General features: G+C 45.7%; 1 long non-coding RNA gene across 3 annotated transcripts; it reads left to right on the forward strand.

Annotated features, from left to right (window-relative positions):
- The first annotated feature begins 10 nt into the window (after positions 1-10).
- LOC129047621 (uncharacterized) lies at positions 11-12,536 on the forward strand. 3 transcript variants are annotated; one of them, XR_008509387.2, is made up of 6 exons: positions 11-2,028; positions 2,513-2,565; positions 3,675-3,724; positions 3,819-3,882; positions 6,464-6,536; positions 10,290-12,536. It is a non-coding gene; the product is annotated as an uncharacterized LOC129047621 (long non-coding RNA). The 3 variants fall into 3 exon arrangements; XR_008509386.1 differs by lacking the exon at positions 10,290-12,536 and adding an exon at positions 4,175-4,442 and having other exon boundaries at positions 6,464-10,048; XR_008509385.1 differs by lacking the exon at positions 10,290-12,536 and having other exon boundaries at positions 6,464-10,048.
- The last annotated feature ends 8,435 nt before the right edge of the window (positions 12,537-20,971 follow it).

Here is a 20,971-nt window from a genome sequence, read left to right on the forward strand (position 1 = left end):
GTGGGTGCCGGTGTGTCTGAGGACGTGCTGGTGTGCGGGCGCCCAGGTGTGCGCGGGGCGCTGGGGTGCGCCAGATGGGAAGGCTGCCGGCCCGGGGCTGCGCGATCCGCAGGCGCCCTCCTGGAGCTCCCGGGCCGCGTCCTAGGTTTCCAGCCCCGCGCGCCCTGCGCTCACGGTGGGACCCGCAGTCCCCCTCTCGCTCCTGGTCTATGGCGAGCTCCGTCTCTTGCCCCCGAGGTGGCTGGGCTAGGGCTCCCCTTCATCCATCAACCTTCTCGGGGCGGGGGTTTGGGGAGGGAGCGAACAGTTGTCGGGTGCACGTCCTTTGGCCCCGTCTGCCTGCGGCCGGACTCCTTCCTCTGAGACCAGGGCTGCCCGCGCCTTCGGCGGATAGAAAGGGTCCGGGATGGATGCAGCCTGCAATGGGGACAGCGGCCAGGTGGACCTCCAAGGTGCAGCCACGCGCCTGTGGGTCGCAGCTGGGGACGAGTGGGACTCTCTCTGTGGCGCAGGGATTGACGCCTCCATTTTTCTCCCCATCACTCCACCAGGGAAGAGAACAGTGGAAGGCCCTGACGCGATGGGACAGTGGGGAAGCGCAGTGCTGCCCCCAGGTTCTGGGACCACCAACCTCCAGGTCTGCCCAGAGCTATGCAGCCTGTTCCGCCAGAGGGATTTCTGACTGTTTAGTTAAGCTATAGGAGTTTGCTGATGGAGAGGGGAAGACCTGAGAGGGAAAGTGACTTGCCCAAGGTCACCCAGTGACCAGTCAACTCTCCAGCTCTCAGTCATTTGCATATCCATGTGTAGCCCCGGGAGCCGCCTGGGGAGATTGTAATTTGCAGAGGGAAAGTGTCCCCAGCCTCCCCCGGGGGACCTGATAACTGGGATGGTTAAGAGGCACTCTCCCACCGCGGCTGGTCCTCTTGCAGTCACACTGTGACCTAAGCTGAACAGGAATCTTGGTTACCGCGTTGGAATTGAGGAAAGAGGCTCCGGGAGCTTCTGAGAGCTCTAAGCAACTCCAGACTCATCCGTGGTGTGTTCTCTGGGGATCCTGCACTGCCCAGCCTGTGGGCTAGGCCTCCTGTGCGGCTGCAGAGTTGGGGCAGGGAGGTGCATGGAGAGGCAGGGATGGGCATGTGGCCGCTTCTGTGCAGCTTCTCAGGGAGGGGGTGGCTGAGATGTCCCCAGATGTGTCACTGGCTGGCTGATGGAGGCAGCTGCTTCCCACAATGTGCCTCACTCACAACTTGGTTCTGCATTTGCAGAGTGAGCCTGTGGTCCTGTGGACACCGCCCCTAGGGGTCACCTGGTGGCTATGTCAGGAGTCCTGAATTCAGAGTGACAGCCATTCTCTTTGAAAAAAAGTTCCCTTTGCTCCTCACTACCTTGGGAATCCAGTTCCCGCTACGCATGCCCGGCCGCCCAGCCACTTCTCCCAGGCACTGCGGGGGCCCCCATCCTCAGAGGGAAGGAGGGAAGAGCTCTGGAATGAAGCGGCGGTGGGGGCAGGGAGGGGGAGGAGAGGGAACGTGTTTGTGCTCCTCTGGACTTTGCCTTGCAGCAAAAATCCCACCCAATTACGGTACTGGGGGAAACCTGCGCTGCAGGTGGGGTGGGCGCCTGAGCCCAGCCTGAGGCACGCAGACTCTTGTTACCCCCACCTGCCCAGCAATGAGGCTCGGGGATTAGAGCCCCCCAGAGGATGCCAGCTCTGTCCACCGACAGGATGGGCCTGGTGACCTCACTGAAGGCGGCAGGTGAGCGCAGCCTGCTCAGTCCTGCCCTCTTGCCCCTTGGCTTCCCAAGCCCCTCCTCCTGGCTGCTTTCTTCTCCCCCATCAGGCCCCATCCTCTGCCCATGCCACCTGGGTAGTGGACACATTGAGAGCCGGTCGCTTCCCAGGCTGCAGAAGATGAAGGGAGGAGCAGACTCCGAGGCCCCAGGCAGGAGCTCAGCCTGCCCAGGCTGGGCTCTCAAGCGAGAGCTCCTGTTTCTGAAGAATCTGGATACCAGCGAGCCGGGGTAGGCTGCGTGGAGGAACGGGCGGAGGCTTCTGGAACTAGCTCCTGGGTACCTGCCTGTACCATGTGGGGCTCCTCCTTCCCTCTGTGAGCCTGAGAGCCTCGGCTCCTGAGCAGCCAAGTCAGTGGGGCTGGGCTGGGGCGAGGTGGAGAGCAGAGCGGGGGAGCAAGGGTGGGACCCCAGCTGGGTGTCAGGGGCCTGAGGGGCTGCTCCTGAGTGTCTTCCAGGCTCGGGTGATGTTGCCTACAGTACATTGTGTCCCTTGCTTGGGGTGCAGTGGAAGGTGAGGGGCCTCCCTGGAAGCGCCCTCTGCTGTTGCCTAAAGGGAGCTGTCCCTGACCAGTCTGTCAAGGTCTATGTCCCCACCTGAGCATTGCGCTGGGGACTGGGATGGTGTAGGTCGAGGTCAAGGCATAGGGCAGGCTCCTGGGGGCATGCCAGGTGGGTGCTGAAAGGTGACTGAGACCCGGCCCTGTCTCCACAGACCTCCTTGTTGGCCAGGACACAGACCTGCATTCCAACACGTGGAACAGGGAGGTGGGTGAGACCTTTACAAGCCAGCATCAGGAAAGGGCTCATGGTCCTCGGAGAGGGCACGTGTGAGAAGGCCTGACAACCTGGCGGCTGTGGAGCTAAGCCCTGAGCAGCCAGCCATGTGTTTGATGAAACAAAACTCCCAATGTATGGATGGTGCTGGAGGGAACATCATTTCTGGCCGGCTGGAGGGCCCAGGGAGCGTGCTCCCTCCTTCCAGAATAGGCCCCCCGGTGAGAGGAGGCACTGCTCACCCCAGAAGCTCTGTAAGACACCTGCTTGGGTGGGGTAAGCCAGGTGGGAGGGGCATCTCTGATGGGCAGTTTGCTGTGTGAGGTAGTGAGTTCCCTGTCTACAGCAGGTGTGAGTCCCTGTTATGGGTGGGGCAAGCCAGGATTTCAGACACTAACTGGTCATCTTTTGCTTCCTTTTTTTCTCATTTGAGCGAAAATAAGTTGGGGGAAAACAGGGAAGGGGTTTGGGCTGACAGAGTTCAAGGCTCTGGGGGCTTTCTGGCTGAGGGACCCTGGAAGAACAGCAGCAGGACAGGGTAGGGGTCCAGGGTCAGAAGACAGAGTGCCCCTGCACACTCAGTTCCACTGGAACTTGGTCCCTTCTAGAAGCTTCCCTGACCCTCCTTGTGGGGGTCACTCTTTGGATGCCTTCTCCATAAGCAGTAGGTTCTTGAGGTCAAAAATTTCAATTGGCCAGGTGTGGTGGTGCACACCTGTAATCCTGGCACTTTGGGAGGCCGAGATGGGAGGATCATCTGGGCTGAGGAGTTCAAGGCTGCAATGAGCTATGATTGCATCACTGCACTCTAACCTGGGTGATAGAGTGAGACCCTGACTCTAAATAAAATAAAATATAAAATAAATCAAGAAAACAACTTATAGTCATTCTTTCCTCAGCTCCTCAGGCTAAAATAAATACCTAACGGCTTTGTTTATTAAGTAATTAGGTCCAACAACTTAATGATTAGTAGCTATTTGAAAAAAATCATATCAGTTAAAAATAAATGAATCATATTTTTATTTCATCCTCACATAACTGCAATTACTGGCCCTCCGGAAGCAACACTCTCACTTCTTGTTCAACGTTCTGGCTCTCAGGTCATGCAAGGTGATGTTCATGCAGGACAGGTGACCCTTGAACAACACAGGTTTGCACTGCATGGGTCACTTATACATGGATTTCTCCCGCCTCTGCCACCCTGACACAGCAAGACCAAGCCCCGCTTCTGTCTTCCTCCTCAGCCACTCAATATGAAGACCGCTAGGATGAAGACCTTTATGAGGACCCACTGCCGCCTCGTGAACTGTGAGTCTGGCTTCTTTTCTAGGTTTTCTGATCAGGAGTTTCCTTTCTCCAGCTGAGTTTATTGTAGGAACACAGTGGATAGCACATGTGGCATGCAGCGTATGTCCTGACTGACTGTGCGTGGGATCAGCAAGGCTTCTGATCAACAGGAGGCTGTTAGTAGTTTCGTTTTCAGGGAGTCAAAAGTTATACTCAAGTTTTTGACTTTGCAGGGGGTTGGTGCCCCTAACGCCCATGTTGTCCAAGAGTCAATTATACTTTCTTTAAAACAAATTTTTTTTTTTTTTTGCAGGGACGAGGGCCTCACCATGTTGCCCAGGCAGGTCTTGAACTCCTGGGCTCAAGTGATCCTCCACTTTGGCCTCCCAAAGAGCTAGGATTACAGGCGTGATATTCTGCAACACCCTGGGAATTTGCTGTGGCGTCCCAGGGTGCCTTAGCACACAGTTTGGGAACTGCAGCTGGAAAGAGAGCAGCCAGGGCTGGGCCTGAGACGTGCAGGTCAGCTGAACAGAGACAAGGAAAATGACGTGGCCACCTGCTTCCCCAAAGCTGCTGTGGTGAGACAGGGTCTCTGGGCCACAGACCTGTCTGCCTCCCACCTCCTGTCTATGGCCGTCCTGTCTTTCTATCAGTCTCTGTGTGTTTTCCTGTCACAGCCGATGAGCCCTCCTGCACAGTTGTGAGTTGCTCTTCCTGTCTGCAGCCCCTCTCTACATTCCTTGTCTCTGTCTCTCTGCCCCGTCTCCACCTTTGATGGTGTTGTTCAGCTCAGGCACTGTGGGAATTACCTCCTCCACGTTAATATCACCATGAGAGCCCCCGTGGACATTACTGATGTGGGTATGTCCTGGCAGGGCTTTGCAGGTACGGCTGTGAGCTCACGGCTGTCTGTCTTCCTGTGGGTCACCTGCCCCCTGTGGGAGGCTGTGTGTGGGGTCTACATATCCACAGCTCTGGGTTTCTGCTGTGTATTTATTCAGACCGGAGTCTGTGGCCTCCCCGTGGCCCCTGCCCAGAGCAGGTCCAGCCCGCAGAAGTTGTTGCTCTGCCCCCTTGCCGTGCACGCCAGTCGCAAAGCAGGGTGGCGGGGGCACCATCCCTGTTTCCCCCTCACAGTGGCACACCACTGCATTGCTTGTCTCAGTGAGCATCTCCCAGTAGCCCAATCTGGTTACCTGTCTGCTTCTTACCATTGCCCTGTATCTATCTTTCTGAGCTTGCCGTTATATTTATATTTTAAAAGGCTTTTCTCCTCTCCAGCCCAGATCTCTTATCAAATTTCCACTTTCCTTCAGTTCTCCAGAAGGTTCTTTTTTGTTTATTTGTTTGAGACAGGGTCTCACTCTGTCGCCCAGGCTGGAGTGCAGTGGTGCCATCATAGCTCACTGTAGTTTCTAACTCCTGGGCTCAAGCAATCCTCTCACCTTGGCCTCCCAAACTGTGGGGTTACAGGGGTGAGCCCCCACGCCTATAACCAAAAGGTCCTTATGGTAAATGTGGGTTGTCAGACGAGATGATTTCTTGAAGGCTCCTGGAGCGGAGTGATGACAGCGACTACCATGCCCACTGTATGCCCACTGTGTGCCCACTGTGTGCCCGGTGATCCACGAAGCACTGTCTGGTCAGAGGGAAGTGAATTTCACCATGTTCTGGAAGTGGAAAAGGCTCAGTGAGGCTGAATGAGGAGGCACAGCCGCCTGAGCCTCCTGGAGGCAGCACAGCAGGGCTGGGCTCTCTCCGAGGCTCACCATTTGTAGAGTATATATTTCCCTCCAAGACTGGAAGACCGACTGCAGGACTCCAACTCAGAAGGCCATCCTTTCCTGGCTCCAGAGCAGAAGATTGCACCAGGATGGGGGGCATGCTCGGGAGTCCTTGTGGGCAATGAGGGGGGTGGGTGGACATGAGCCGGTCCTCGTGAGCTTGCCTTTCTGAGCTGCCCTGTGGGACGAGGGCAAGGGGCCCAGTGGCCAGACTCCCTAGAGAGTGCATTTGCAGGGGCTTGGGGCACCTCTTTGGGAAATAATTCAGTCTGTTTTGAGACATCACTCTCTCCTCGGGTGTCACCCCTTCAACTACCCTCCTTAGAGTTCCATTTTGACCCTTCACCAGATCCCACCTGATGAAAGCAACTGGAACCTTAGGTCAGCCCCTCCTTGTACGGAAAGACTGGGCTCAAGGCAAAGTGGAAGGAGCAGTGGGCCCGCAGGAAAGACCCTGGTCTCCGGGTCCCAGCCTCCAGGGATCCTTCCGCACCCCCACACTGCTTTCTTTCCAGGAATGTCTGTTAACTCAAAGCCCTTCCCATGCTGTGCCACGGATGCCACCTTTGAGAAGGCTGACGCATGATGATTGTGTGAACATCCCTTCACAAATCAAACCATGTGTGTTCTCACAGGCAGCTCTTGGATGCCATGAAAGTCAACTCTGGGGTCCAACATGCATGTCTTTCTCATTTGACACCCCAGCCATCCACCTCCCAGCTCCATGCCGTCCTCTCTCCCTTAGGGCATGATGTAGGAGACACACGATCTCATTCTCATTGCAAGGTGACTTCTTGAACCTGCTCTCCTTGCAGGTGGCCTGGTGATGTGTGGGGAATTGTGGATCTCCCTATGAGGAAGAGAAGATGGAATCCGGGAACCATGGAAGTAGGGCCATCAGCCTCTCCCTTTAGCCATGTGGTTAATCCTGGTTGATCTCATGAAATGGCCATGAAATGCTGGAATCATCCAAACACAGAATTATAGGATGCAGGGGAACTGAGTCAGTAGAACCCTCTGATCTTAGAATCTTATGGTTCTCCAAGCATGGACCCATAGACGGAGAGTCTTAGAACCATAAGAAAATCAAATTTGAGAACAAAAAAAAATCACAATGGGCCAGATAGGTAGCTCATGCCTGCAATTCTAGTGCTTTGGGAGGCTGGGGCCAGCAGATCTCTTGAACCCAGGAGTTTGAGACCAGCCTGGGCAACATAGTGAGACTCCGTCTCTATAAAAAATTAGCTGAGTATGGTGGTGTGCACCTGTAGTCCCAGCTATTCAGGAGGCTGAGGTGAGAGGATTGGTTGAGGCCACAAGTTCGAGGCTGCAGTGAGCCATGACTGTGCCACTGCACTCCCGCTTGGGTGACAGAGAGAGACCACGACTCAAAAAAAAAAAAAAAAAAAAAAATCACAGTATCATGGAGTTCTGGAATCCTGCAGATTAATTATCCAGAATCCTGGCTCCCAGTCCATAACTTACTTCCCTGTGAAATGAGGCCAATAGATTCCCCAGACTTTCCTGTTGGGAAAGAGCTAAGTTTTGCTGCCACAGCAGCTCTTAGGGACCGGTTGGTGGCTGCTTGCTGGAGTTCCGCTTCTGGGTCAATACTGCCACCAAGTGGAGATGCCAGAGGAGGGCGGCACTGAAGGGGTGCCTGGGTCCAATCTTCCCCTAGAGGCAGTGCCCCTTCTGGGCAAGGTTGTGGGTGGCATGAGCGGCGCCTCCTCCCTAGCCCTTGGCTGTCCTGCAGCCCAAGTGAGATTTTACATTGTGGGTATGACCTATCTCATGGGAATAGTGGTGACCACAACCGCTGCTGAAGCCTGCATGACCCAGCTGATCCCTGAGACCACAGGAGATGCAGTGTCACTATCTTTGGAGCATAAGCCAGAGCCAAGGCTCAGAGGCCAAGAGCAAGATTCATAGGGCTGCTGTTCACACATGGGCCTGGGCCTGGGCAGCTTGACAGTCACACTCCTCCTGTCCACCCCCATCACCCAGAATCATGGGTCTTGGACTCCCTCATCACTGGAGATGCTCTCCTTCACTCTGGTTCACCCCCAACTTCACCTTGAGGGCCTCCCCTTGGCCTTGAAGATCCTAAGCTCCAGGGACATGGTGGGATTTTTAGAACATGATACAAGTACTGAGTGCAGGTGGTTTATGTGGGAACATGGTTCTAGGGAACAGGAGAGTGGGGGAACAGGTGAAGAGAAAAAGCCATTGGGGTATCCATTGACTGCCATCTTCCCTGGTCGAAGAAGCTGGGGCCCGCTGTGCCTGGCGAGGCACAGGAGACATGGCTCCAAGGCGACATGATGTTTTGTTTCTTACAAGGCCAGGCCATCAGCCCCTTTGTGGGCTTCCTCCCTAACATCCACCTGCTGCACACCCTTTCTGACTGTCAGTGGCACCCTACTCTCTCATTTCATGGAGGGAAATCGAGGCCATCAGCTTCTGTGTCACAACCTGCAGTCTCTGCAGACAGTTTCTGTCTCTCCCTCCTCAGAGGGTTGCTGAGGTTGTCCTCCAACCCAACGGGTCCAGAAGCTTCCTTGCTGGTTCTTTCCTTGCTGTTCTTTGCTGGTTGTCCTCCAGCCCAATGGGTGCAGAAGCTTTGGCAAAGCATTTGTTCCTGTTCTCTCCAGGCTCTTCTCATATCAGGCTCAGCAACCACCTCCATACTCTCCTAAATCTTCCACCTGCCCCCTCTACCTGCAGCTTCCTCTTACTCCAGAAGCTATCAGCTATTTAAAGTGGTATTACTTCTTTCCATTTCCATGTTTTGTTGCTAGTGCTTTTAGTATATTGATGTTGTTTCCTGCGACTGTCCTAAGTTCACTTATTAGTTCCGGCAGATTTATTCTTTTTTGTAGATTTGTTGGCGTTTTCCATATAAACAATTGTGTTACCTGTGAATAAAGACAGGTTACCTCTTCCTTTAAATTCTAGATGCCTTTCATTTCTTTTTCTTGTCTTATTGCACTAGCTAGAAACTCCAGGACAGTGTCAAATAAAAGTGGTGAGAGTGGATGTGCTTGTGTTGTTCTTGATGTTTAGGGAGGAAACACGCAGTGTTTTATTAAAGTGTGATGTGAGCTGAAGTTTTTCATAGATGCCACTTATCAGGTTTAGGAAGTTCACAGCTAGTTCTAATCTGCTGAGAGTTTTTATATAAATATTGGAATTTATTAAATGATTTTTCTGCATCTATTGAGACAATTATATGTTTTTATTTAGCCAATTAATATAGTGAATTGCATTAATTTGTATTCAAATATTAAACTAACCTTGCATTCCTGGGATAAATCCCACTTGCTCATGGTGTATCATCCTCTTTATATGTTGTTGGATTGGATATGCTAAAACTTTGTTAAGAACTTTTGCATCTATGTTCCTGAGAAGTACTGATCTAGAATTTTTTTTCCTTATAATGTCTTTGTCTGATTTGGGCCTTAGGGTAATTCTGGCCTCATGAAATACTCATGAGTATTTCCAGCTCTTTAATTTTCTGGAAGAGTTTGTGGAAATTGTTATTATTTCTTGCCTAAATGTTTGGTAGAATTCACCAAAGAAGCCATCTGGCCTTTAAGTTTCTTTGTAGGAAGGCTTGTAACTACAAATTCAGTTCTTTAAATAGTTATAGAACTATTTTGTTTATTTATTTCTTGTGTGAGCTTTTGATGTCTTTCAAGGAATTTGTTCATTTTACAGAAGTTGAATTTATTGGCATGTAGATGTTTATTCCGGTTTATTTTTTAATATCTATAGAATCTGTAGAGATGTCACCTTTCTAATTATTGAGATTAGTCATTGTCCTCTCTCTTTTTCCTGGGTTGTCTGGATAGAGACAGAAAGCCCATGGGTTGAGCCTGTCCATGGTCTTCCTGAGTTCCTGGCCTGTGAATTTTGGACTTGCTCAGCCTCTACAAATGCATAAGGCACTTCCTTGTGATAACTCTATCCTGCCTTCAGGGACTCCACTTACATCTATGTTGTGCTGCTTGAAGTTTTCCCATAGCTCACTGATTCTCTTTTCATATTTGCAGTCCTTTTTCTATGCTATGTCTTCAAGTTCACTAATTTTTTCTTCTGCAGTGTTAAACTGCCATCAATGCCATTCAGTGCATGTGTCCACTCAGATATCATAGTTTTCATCTTTGGAAGTTTGATTTGGTGCTTTTAAATATCTACTCCTTCTCCACATGTAACATGCTCCATCTTTCCTCTGCCTTCTTGAACATGTGGAAGCACTAGAGGCAATTTTTTGACGTACTTGTCTATTAATTTTATCATCTGTGTCATCATGTTTGTTTCTATTGCTTGATTGATTTTCCTCCTCATTCATGAGTCACATTTTTCTTCTTACTCACATGCCTAGTAATTTTTGATTAGATGCCAGACATTGTGAATTTTACCTTACTTGGTTCTGAATACTTTTGTATTCTTATAAATATTTTTCAGCTTTATTCTGGAATGCAGTAAAATAACTTGAAAACAGTTTAATTCTTCTGAGGCTTGCTTTTAAGCTTTGTTAGGCGGAACCTAAGCAGCATTTAGTCTAGGGCTAATTTTTCCCCAGTACTGAGGCAATACCCTTCTGATCATTCCACCTGATGTCCTATGAATCACTAGATTTTTCCACTCTGGCTGTTGGGAAGACAAACTGTTGCTGGCACTGTGTGAGCTCTGAAGATTGCTTCTCTAATTCTTTGAGGAAGTAGTTTCATCACATGTGTGCGCTGGCCAGCACTCAGATGGATACACTGAGGAACCCTTCTGAAAGTCTTGGGAGCTCTCTCCATGCAGTCACTCTTCTCTGGCACTCTGCCTTGTGAACCGCAGCCAACTTGAACTCCCTGGACTCAGTCCTCCTCCCTGCTGCAGTGTAAACTCTCTCTAGACAGTGTGGCTAATGCAACTGAGGAACCTAGTGTTGAATTTTAAGTTTAATGAATTTCAACTTAAATGTAGGTAGCCACGCATGGCTGGTGGCTAGCACCATAGATGGCTCAATCTCTAGTGCAGCTGGTAGAGAGCCTGAGATGAGAGGTCTCTTCTCTTCCTTTGGGAAATGAGTTCTGCCCTCTCTGCAGTCAGGACATGTGTGAGCTCAGCTGGCTCTGGTCAGCCTGGAAAACCACAGTGGAGAGCTCACCTGTCTATCACCTGTCCAAGGTGGGCTTACATTTTCCTAGTTCAAGCTGGGTGCTATGATTTGAACATTTGTCTCCTACAAAACTCATATTGAAATGTAATCCCTGATGTGTCAGTATTGAGAGGTGGAGCCTTTGAGAGATGAGTGAGTCAGAGGGTCCTGTCCTCGTGAATGGATTAATCAATTCATGGATCAGTGGATTAATGGGTCATCATGGAAGTGGGACTAATGGCTTTATAAGAAGAGGAAGAGAGACCTGAGCTAGCATGCTCAGCACCCTCCCCATGGGATGCCCGCTACTTCCTTAGGACCCTGCAGAGAGTCCCCACCAGCAAGAAGGCCCTCACCAGATGCACCCCCTTGGTCTTGGACTTCCCGTCCTCCAAAACTATAAGAAATAAATTTTGTTTTTTTAATAAATTACCCAGTTTCAGGCATGCTGTCATAAGCAACAGCAAATGGACCAAGATTCCGGGCTTTGTAGCAGAGTTAGCAGTTACCCTTCACTGCAGTATGGCAGATGCTTAGCTGGGCTCTGGTCTCCAAAGAGCCCCCTCTTCTAGCCCAGTTCTGTCAGATCTTGACTCAGAAAATAGCACAGTTTTCAGACCATCATAAACTCAAGGGGAGCCATTGTGACGTTGGGAAAAGAGACACTAATTCCACACTTCCAGCCTCCAGGGTCTTACTCTGTCCTAGGCAGTGCCATGGAATAGAAAATCCCAGAATTCCAGCCCAAACGCCCAGCCTCACATCTCACTGGTGGGCAAACCAGTCCAGAGAGACTACGGACTTGCATCCAAACATAGCACATAGTGATGGGGCCTGGACTGGAGCCTCCTGTGCCTCCAGACCCTCCATCCTGGCCGGCTGCCCTGTCCCCGCCCCCGGCATGTTCTCTGATTCTATCTTGCTTTTTGTCTCTGCTCCCTCCCTTTCTTGTGGGGCTTTCCCTCTTCTCTAGGTATGGCCCTTTCCAGAGAAGACAAACACAAGGAGAATCCCATCTTGTGTTCACGTGCAAGGACACGCTCTGGACATTTTTGTCCTATCTGGTCCATCTCCCTATCTGCCTCCTCCCCTCTGGGGTGACTCTGCTTTTACAAGCCTGTAGACAGAGATGGTGGAGAATGCCTCCGGGGGAGAGACACTACAGGGCGGGGAGAATCTCATTCCTCAGGGAGGGCTTGTCAATTGAGTCCTGGGGCTGCTAACAGGCAGCTGTGTTCTTCCTTCCCTGAAGGCCTTCTTAGGACGAATTCCTCAAAGTGGGACAGTTGGCCCCAAGGTGTCATGCACATTGAAGATTTTGCTACATATCATTAAACTGACATTCTGAAAGAACCCTCACCAATGGCATGAGAACAACTGTCCCCACCCCTCCACCTGACTGTCTAATCTTTGAGCAGCCTGGTCTCTGAGTCAAAGGACCAAGGAATGAGTGAATGCTCAGGGCCTGGGTGGGAGGTTAGGTCCCTACTGAGGGATGGGTGGGTTCCCACAAGGCAGGGTCTTGGGAACTTTGATACTTACAATACAACCATTGAAATCAAGACACTACCTTGACCCATTACTGCTGTCTAATTGTCACAGCAGTTCAAGGGTGACCAGTTGTCCCAAAAAGCCTTGTTTAGAAAGAGTGTCTTGGGCCGGGCGCGGTGGCTCACGCCTGTAATCCCAGCACTTTGGGAGGCCAAGGCGGGCGGATCATGAGGTCAGAAGATCGAGACCATCCTGGCTAACACGGTGAAACCCCTTCTCTACTAAAAATACAAAAAATTAGCCGGGTGTGGTGGCGGGCGCCTGTAGTCCCAGCTACTCAGGAGGCTGAGGCAGGAGAATGGCGTGAACCTGGGAGGTGGAGTTTGCAGTGAGCCGAGATTGCGCCATTGCACTCCAGCCTGGGCGACACAGAGAGACTCGGTCTCAAAAAAATATATATATATACAAAATTAGCTGGGCATGGTGGCACATTCCTGTAATCCCAGTTACTTGGGAGACTGAGGCAGGAGAATCACTTGGACCTGGGAAGCGGGGGTTGCAGTGAGCCAAAATCATGCCGTTGAGCTCCAGCCTGGACAACAAGAATGAAATACCATCTCAAAAAATAAAAATAAAAATAAATAAATAAATAAATAAAAATAGAATTACCATATAATCCCTCAACCCCACTCTGGGTATAGATCCAGAGAACTGAAAACAGGATTTTGAAGAGATATTTGCATATCCATGTCCATTGCACCATTAATTATGGTAGCCAAGGGGTGGAAGCAACCTAAATATCAGTTGACATAGGAATGGATACACACATACACACGCACATGATATATAGTATATATACAAATGTGATATGTGATATATACAAATGTGATATATATACACAAATGTGACATATACATATATACAAATGTTGGCTGGGCACAGTGGCTCACGCCTGTAATCCCAACATTTTGGGATGCTGAGTCAGGCGGATCACCTGAGGTCAGGAGTTTGAGACCAGCCTGGCCAACATAGTGAAACCCCCTCTCTACTAAAAATACAAAAGTTAGCTGGGCTTGGTGGCATGTGCCTATAATCCCAGCTACTTGGGAGGCTGAGGCAGGAGAATTAGGAGAATCGCTTGAACCTGGGACGCAGAGGTTGCAGTGAGCCGAGGTTGCACCACTGCACTCCAGCCTGGGTGACGGAGTGAGACTCTGTCTCAAAAAAGAAAAAAAAAAGTTATATATATGCATATATAAAAATGTGGTGTGTGTGTGTATATATATATAAATGTAATATATATTATGTATATATACGAATGAGATATATACAGTTGGCCCCTCAACAACATGGATCTGAACTGCATGAGTCACGCTCAGATTTTCTTCTGCCTCTGCCACCCCTGAGACACCAAGACCAAGCCCTCTCTTCCTCCTCCTCCTCAGCCTACTCAATGTGAAGACAACAAGGATGAAGACTTTTGTGATGATCCACTTCCACTTCATGAATAGTAAATATGTTTTCTCTTACAAAGTTCTTAATAACATTTTCTTTTCTCTAACTTACTGTATTGTAAGAATACAGCATATAATACATATACAAAATATGTGTTAACTGACTGTTTATGTTATTGGCAAGGCTTCTGTAGTTGAATTTGGGGGAGTCAAAAGTTATACATGGATTTTCAACCATGCAGGGGTTGGCATGCCCTAGATTAGTATGGCCACTATGAAGAAAACAAAAATAGAAAACAGCAAGTGTTGACTGTAGAATGAAAAGACACCCTACACAATGGAAGAAAATACTTGCAAATTATATATCTGATATGGGATTAACATCCAGAATATATAAAGAACTCCTATAACTCAACAAAAAACTAATTTAAAAATCAGCTCAATCTCCTGACCTCGTGATCCACCCGCCTCGGCCTCCTAAAGTGCTGGGATTACAGGCATGAGCCACCGTGCCTGGCTCAGTAATTCTATGTTTAATCTTGTAGAAAACCTCCATACTATTTTCTATAGCAGCTGTGTCATTTTACGTGCCCACCAACAGTGCATAAAGGTTCCAATTTCTCCACATCTTTGCCAACACTTGATGTTTTCTATTTTTGTTTTCTTTATAGTGGCCATCCTAAGGAGTGTGAGATGGTATCTCATTGGTCTTGATGTGCATTTCCCTGATGATTAGGATGTTGAGCATCTTTCCATGTGCCTATTGGCCATTTGTATGTCTTCTTTTGAGAATCATCTATTCAAGTCCTTTGCCCATTTTTTAGTCAAGTTATTTGGTTGTGCTTGTTGTTGTTGATGAGTTGTAAGAGTTTTTAGATATATTCTTGATATTAATCTTTATCAAGTTATATGTTTTACAAGTATTATCTCCCATTCTTCCATGTTGTAGGTTGTCTTCTCTGTTGATTGTCTCCTTTGCTGTGCAGAAGTTTTAAAGTCTGATCTAGTCCCATTTGTCTATTTTTGCCTTTGTTGCCTGTGCTTTTGGTGTCATATTCAAGAAACCATTGCAAAATCTAATGTAAATTTTCTACATTTTCTTCTGAAATTTTATAGATTCAGGTCTTAAGTTTAGGTCTCTAATCCATTTTGAGTTAATTTTTGTTTATGGTGTAAACTTAGAGTCCAACTTCATTCTTTTGCATGTGCATATCCATTTTTCCCAACACCATTTATCAAAGAGTGCATTCTTTCTCTAGTGTATGGATTTGACAGTCTTGTTGGAGATCATTTGGCCATGTACATGAGAGTTTATTTATGGGCTCTCTATTCTGTTTCATTGTTCTATATGTTTGTCTTTATGCCTGTACCATACTGTTTCGATAACTGTAGCTTTTGGAATTGTTTTCTCTCTCTCTCTTTTTTTTTTTTTTTTTGAGTTGGAGTCTTGCTCTGTTGCCCAGGGTGGAGTGCAGTGGTGTGATCTCGGCTCACTGCAACCTCTGCCTCCTGGGGACAAGCTATTCTGCCTCAGCCTCCCAAGTAGCTGGGATTACAGGCATGAGCCGCCACACCCAGCTAATTTTTGTATTTTTTTTTTTAGTAGAGATGGGGTTTTGTCATCTTGGCCAGGCTAGTCTCGAACTCCTGACCTCAAGTGATCTGTCCTTCTCAGTCTCCCAAAATGCTGGGATTATAAGCGTGAGCCACCATCCCCGGCCTGAGATTGTTTCCTTAAGTTTCTTTTTGGATTGTTCATTACTACTGTATAGAATGCAACTGATTTTTGCAAGTTGATTTTGTATCCTGCAACTTGGCTGAGTTTCTTTATTATCTCTAACAGTTGCTTTGTGGATCATTTAGGATTTCTTCTGTATAAGATCGTATCATCTGTGAACAGAGATAATTTTACTTCTTCCTTTCCTTTGTGTCTTTAACTTCTTTTTTTTTTTTTGAGATGGAGTTTCACTCTTGTTGCCCAGGCTGGAGTGCAGTGACGTAATTTCAGCTTACTGCAACCTCTGCCTCCTGGGTTCAAGTGATTCTTCTGCCTCAGCCTTCCAAGTAGCTGGGATTACAGGCGCCTGCTACCATGCCCGGCTAATTTTTTGTATTTTTGGTAGGGACGCGGTTTCACCATGTTGGCCAGGCTGGTCTTGAACTTCTGACCTCAGGTGATCCACCCACCTCGGCCTCCCAAATTGTTGGGATTACAGGTGTGAGCCACTGTGCCTGGCCTTTTTTTTTTTTTTGCCAAATTGCTTTGGCTAGAATTTCTACTACTGCATTGGATAGAAATAGCAAAAGTGGACATCCTTCTCTTGTTCCTGGTCTTCGGGGGAAAGCTATCTGTCTTTTATCATTGATTATATGATGCTAGCTGTGGGGTTTTTATATATGGCCTTTAACTAGAGAAAGTTTCCTTCTATTTCTGGGTTGTTTTTTTTTTTTTTTTAATCATGAAAGGGTGTTTGACTTTGTCAAATGATTTTTCTAATCATTTTTTAATCAATTGAAATAGTCTTGTTTTTTCCCCCTTCATTCTGTTGATATGGTATAATTCTATTGATTGTTTTTTGTATGTTGACCCATTATTGCATTCTAGGAATAAATCCCACTTGGTCAGATATATAATCTTTCTACTACGCTACTCAATTCATTGTGCTTTTATTTTTTGAGGGTTTTTGCATCAATATTCGTAAGGGATATTGGTCTATGGTTTTCTCGTACTTTGGTGTTGGTATCAGGGTAATGCTGGTCTCAATGAATGAATTAGGAAGCGCTCCCTCTGCCTCAATTTTTTGGATAAGTTTGAAAAGGATTGGTATTAGTTTTTGTTTTTTTCTCACAGAGTCTTGCTTTGTTGCCCAGGCTGGAGTGCAGTGACATGATAATGGCTCACTGCAGCCTTGACCTCCCGGGCTCAAGTGATCCTCCCACCTCAGCCTCCCAAGTAGGTGGAACTATAGGTGTGCATCACCATGCCCAATTAATTATTTGTTCTTTGTTTGTTTGTTTGTTTGTCTGTAGAGACAGGGTCTCACTAGGTTTCCCAGACTAGTCTCAAACTCCTGGGCTCAGGTGATCTTCCTGCCTTGGTCCCCCAAAGTGCTGGGATTACAGGCATGAGCTACCACACCCAGTTCTTTTTCGTAAATGTTTGGTAGAATTCTCCAGTGAGGTCACCTGGCCTTGATTTTATTACTAATTAGTTCTCCTTACTGGTTATAGGTCTGTTCCAATTTTTCTATTTCTTTATGGGTCAGTTTTAACACATTTTGTGTTTTAGAAATATCCATTTTAGTTAGACTATTCAATTTGTTAGTATACAATAGTTTATGGCATTTAGTCATTTTTTTTATTTCTGTAAAAGCAGTAGTAATGTCCCCACTTTCATTTCTGATGTTATTAACTTGAGTCTTGTGTCTCTCTTTCTTGGCTGTTCTAGTGAAAGATTTGTCATTTTTTGCTGGCCTTTTCAAAGAAATAACTTTTGGTTTTATTGATTTTTTTCTATTATGTTTTTATTTTCTTTTTCATTTATCTTCGATCTGATTTTTATTATTTCCATTCTCTTGGATGGAAGCTTTGGGTTTAGTTTGCTCTTTTTTTCCCCTAATTTTTAAGGTGTACAATTATTGATTTGAAGTATTTTTTCTATTTTAATGTAGGTGTTTACAGCTATGCACTTCTCTATTACCACTGTTTCCATGGTATCCCAGAAGTTTTGGTGTGTTTCGTTTTTATTTTCATGTGTCTCAAGGTTATTTTCTAATTTCCTTTGTGATTTCTTCTTTGACCCTTGGTTGTTTAAGGGTGTTTTGTTTAATTTACACATATTTCTAAAATGTCCAGTTTTCCTTCTGGTATTGATTTCTAGTTTCATTCCATTCTGATCAGACAAATACTTCAGATTATTTCAATCTCTTAAAATTTATTAAGAATTGTTTTGTGGCTTAGCATGTGATTTGTCCTGGAGAATGTTCTATGTGCAGTTGAAAATAATGTGCATTCTGTAGTTGTTTGGTGGTATGCTCTATACTTTTTAAGGTTTAATTGGTTTATAGTATTTTCTAAATCCTCTATTTTCTTAATGTTCTTCTGTTTGGTTTTTCTATCCATTATTGAGGTGGGATATTGAAGTTTACAACTACTGTTGTAGAACCGTTTGTCCCTTCAATTCTGTCAATGTTTGCTTTATACATTTTTGGTCTCTGTTAGGTGTTTATATGTTTATAGCCATATTGTCTTGCTGTATGAAGACTTTTCTCTGTATATATTGTTCTTCCTTGTCTCTTGTAAAGTATATTTTTCTGACAATAATATAGCCATCCCAGCTCTTTTTCATTACTATTTACATAGAAAGTCTTTTCCTATTATTTTATATTAAACCTCTTTGCACCCTTCTATATAAAGTGAGCCTCTTGTCGACAGCATATAGATGGACGTTGACTTTTAAAATTCAATATGCCAATCTGCTTTCTTAGAGATTTTAGTTAATTTACCTTTAATGTGATTACTGGTAAAAGGATTTACTTCTGCCATTTATTTGTTTTCTATATGTGTTATATAATTTTTTGCTCCCCAATTACTACCTTTTTTATATTTAGTTGATTTTTTGTAGTGTACAATTTTGATTCCCTTCTTTCCTTTTCTGCGTATTTTAAAGTTATTTTCTTAGTGGTTACCCCAAGGTAACCACTTTCAACCTAGTTTGAATAATACCAACTTAGTTTCAATTCTGTCTTCTATACACTACTCTGCTTCTATACATCTCTGTCCCTCCCCATTTATATTATTATTTATCACAGATTACATCTTTATACATTATATGCCAATTAAGTTAGATATATAGATATTATTTTATGTGTATGCCTATTATATCATATAGAAAAATAAAGATGTTACAAACCATACCAAAAGTACACTAGTGGTGGCCTATATATTTACCTATGTAATTACCTTTACCAGTGTTCTTTATTTTTTCTTAAGGCTTTGATTTTGTCTAATGTCCTTTCCTTTCAGCCTGAAGAACTCCCTTTAGCATTTTTTGTAGGAACAATCTTCTGATAATAAACTCCTTCAGCTTCTGTTTTTCTAGAAATGTTTTAATTTATCTTTTATTCTCAAATGAGAATAAAGAGAAATTTTTGCTATAGAATTCTTAGTTGACAGGGCTTTCTTTTTTCTTTCAAGATTTAAATATGTTATCCTATTGCCTTCTGGCATCATTTATTTTTCTGATGAGAAATCAGATGTTAATCTTACTGAGGATCCCTTGTGCATGAGATGTTTTCATATTGTTGCCTTCAAATTTTTCTTTTTGTCTTTTTCCTTCAACAATTTAATTATAATTTGTCTTGGTGTGGGTGTCTTTAAGTTTATCCTGCTTGAAGTTCATTGAGCTTTTTGGACAAGTATATTCATGTCTTTCCTCAGATTTGGGAAGTTTTCAGCCATTATTTCTTCAACTATTCTTTCTACCTCTTTCTGTCTTCTTCTGTGACTCTCTAACTGTGTATGTTGGTCCACTTGATGGTGTCTCATACAGCTCTTAGACTCTGTTTACTTTTATTTGTTCTTTTTTCTTTCTATTCCTGAGACATAATAATTTCAGTTGTCTTACCTTCAGGTTTGCAGACTCTCCTGCCTGCTGAAATTTGCTATTGAGCCCCTCTAGTGAAATTTTCACTTCAGTTATCCCGCCTTTTATGCCAAAAATTTGGTTTGGTCTCATTTTATAATTCCTATCTCTTACTGAGAGTCTTATTTTGTCATACATGGTTTTCCTGATTTTCATTGTCTTTAGCTGTTTGGGCATATTTAAGATCATTGTTTTAGTCTTTATCCAATAGGCCAATGCCTGGGCTCCTTAGGGACAGTTTTGATCTATTTTGTTCCTTTGAATAGGCCATACTTTCATGTTTCTTTTTATGCTGTGTAATTATTTTGAAAACTATACATTTAAATATTATAATGTGGTAACTTTGGAAATCAGATCATCCCTTTTCCCAGTGTTTGCTGGATTTTTGATTGTTGAAAGCTGTAGCAGATAATTTCTCTAATGACTTTCCCAAACTATTTTTTGCAAAGACTGTATTCCTTGCCATATTCAGTCACTGACATTTTGTCCATAGCCTGTGTTCAGCTTGTGTTTTTTTATTTTATATTTTTATTTTTTTGAGACAGGATCTCACTCTGTCACCCAGGCTGGAGTGTAGTGGCATGATCATGGTTCACTGCAGCCTCCACCTCTTAGGCTCAAGCGATCCTCCCACCTCAGTCTCCTGAGTAGCTGGGACTACAGGTGTGCTCTGCCATGCTGGACTAATTTTTAAATTTTTTTTAGACTAGGTGTCACTATGTTGCCCAGACTGGTTTCAAACTCCTGGGCCCAAGCAATCCTCCCACCTTGGCCTCTTAAAGTGCTGAGATTACAAGTGTGAACCACTGCACTCGATCTCAGCTTGTGTTTTGACAGAGATTCCCTTCAATATCAGGAACTAAAAACAAACAAACAAACAGCAGAAACCAAATAACCACTCCCAGACTTTGCAGATTGACTCTGTGCCAGGCACTCCTTCAACACTTACCCAAGCCTGCACTTAGCTTAGGGATCAGCCCAAAGTGGAAGCTTAGGATCTCCTCAGGTGTTTTCTGAGCATGCATCTTGCCCTGGGCATGCATGTGGCCTTCTAAATCCCCTTGTACACATGGGTGCTTTTGAATGCCCTGATTTCCCAAATAAACCCTTACCAGCTTTTACTACTGGGTCTTAATTGTTTTATTGTAGGTCTCGACTATAATCTTCTGCCCTAGGCATCTGCAGGATGTGAGTTCACCTTGCTACATATATATATATACACACATACTACAGACATATATATATTTATATATAGTATTATATAGAGTATTTTTATATATATAGAAGATATATATATATACATATATATACACACACAATATCTGCCATGTTTCCATCTGCATTCTGAGTTAGGCAAAACAAAGACAAGCATCTTGTATGAGTCCTTCAGGCCACTTCTCCCTAGCCCCTCAGACAGCTTAGGACAGACATGCACAATAATTTGCCAATCAGGTCTGGCGTGCTCCCTCTTGTATGAGAGACCAGAGTCCTGCTCTGTCACCCAGGCTGGAGTGCACTGGCGTGATCTCGGCTCACTGCAGCCTCCACCACTCAGGTTTGAGTGATTCTCCTCAGCCTC

The sequence above is a fragment of the Pongo abelii genome, chromosome 1, assembly GCF_028885655.2.
Source record: "Pongo abelii isolate AG06213 chromosome 1, NHGRI_mPonAbe1-v2.0_pri, whole genome shotgun sequence".
In the NCBI taxonomy this organism is placed as follows: Eukaryota; Metazoa; Chordata; class Mammalia; order Primates; family Hominidae; genus Pongo; species Pongo abelii.